The following is a 1,328-nucleotide window of genomic DNA, read 5'->3' as shown; positions in this document are numbered from 1 at the left end:
CAAGTAGACAAGCATATAAACATAATCCTTTAGATTTTACAATCCCGGAGTAAACATTATCCTTTAGATTTTGCAATTCCGGAGTAAACATAATCCTTTAGATTTTACCATTCCGGAGTTAACATAATCCTTTAGATTTTACCATTCCGAAGTACGCATAATCCTTTAGATTTTACAATTCCGGAGTAAACATAATCTTTTAGATTTTGCAATTCTGGAGTAAACATAATCCTTTAGATTTTACAATTCCGGAGTTAATGTAATCCTTTAGATTTTACAATTCTGGAGTTAACGTAATCCTTTAGGTTTTACAATTCTGGAGTTAAATAATCCTTTAGATTTTACAATTCCGGAGTTAACATAATCCTTTAGATTTTACCATTCCGAAGTACGCATAATCCTTCAGATTTTACAATCCCGGAGTAAACATAATCCTTTAGATTTTACCATTCCGGAGTAAACATAATCCTTTAGATTTTACCATTCCGGAGTTAACATAATCCTTTATATTTTACAATCCCGGAGTAAACATTATCCTTTAGATTTTACAATCCCTGAGTAAACATTATCCTTTAGATTTTACCATTCCGGAGTAAACTTTATCCTTTAGATTTTACAATTCCGGAGTAAACATAATCCTTTAGATTTTACAATCCCGGAGTAAACTTTATCCTTTAGATTTTACCATTCCGGAGTAAACATAATCCTTTAGATTTTACCATTCCGGAGTAAACATTATCCTTTAGATTTTACAATCCCTGAGTACATTGTACATCATTATATAAATTAAACCTTTTCTCTATGTACATTGCACATCATTATATAAATTCAACCTTTTCTCTATGTACATTGTACATCATTATATAAATTCAACCTCTTTTCTATGTTCATTGTACATCATTATATAAATTCAACCTTTTCTTTATGTACATTGTACATCATTATATAAATTCTACCTTTTCTCTATGTACATTGTGCATCATAATATAAATTCTACCTTTTCTGTATGTACTTATTGTACATTGCACAGCATTATATAAATTCAACCTTTTCTCTATGTACATCGTACATCACTATATAAATTCAACCTTTTCTCTATGTACATTGTACATCATTATATAAATTCAACCTTTTTTTTATGTACATTGTACATCATTATATAAATTCTACCTTTTCTGTATGTACTTATTGTACATTGCACATCATTATATATATTCAACCTTTTCTCTATGTACATTGTGCATCACTATATAAATTCAACCTTTTCTCTATGAACATTGTACATCATTATATAAATTCTACCTTTTCTCTATGTACATTGTACATCA

This window comes from Eurytemora carolleeae, unplaced genomic scaffold, assembly GCF_000591075.1.
Source record: "Eurytemora carolleeae unplaced genomic scaffold, Eaff_2.0 scaffold1107, whole genome shotgun sequence".
Taxonomy (NCBI): Eukaryota; Metazoa; Arthropoda; class Copepoda; order Calanoida; family Temoridae; genus Eurytemora; species Eurytemora carolleeae.
The sequence above is the reverse complement of the archived record's forward strand: the minus strand, read 5'-3'. Positions refer to the sequence as shown.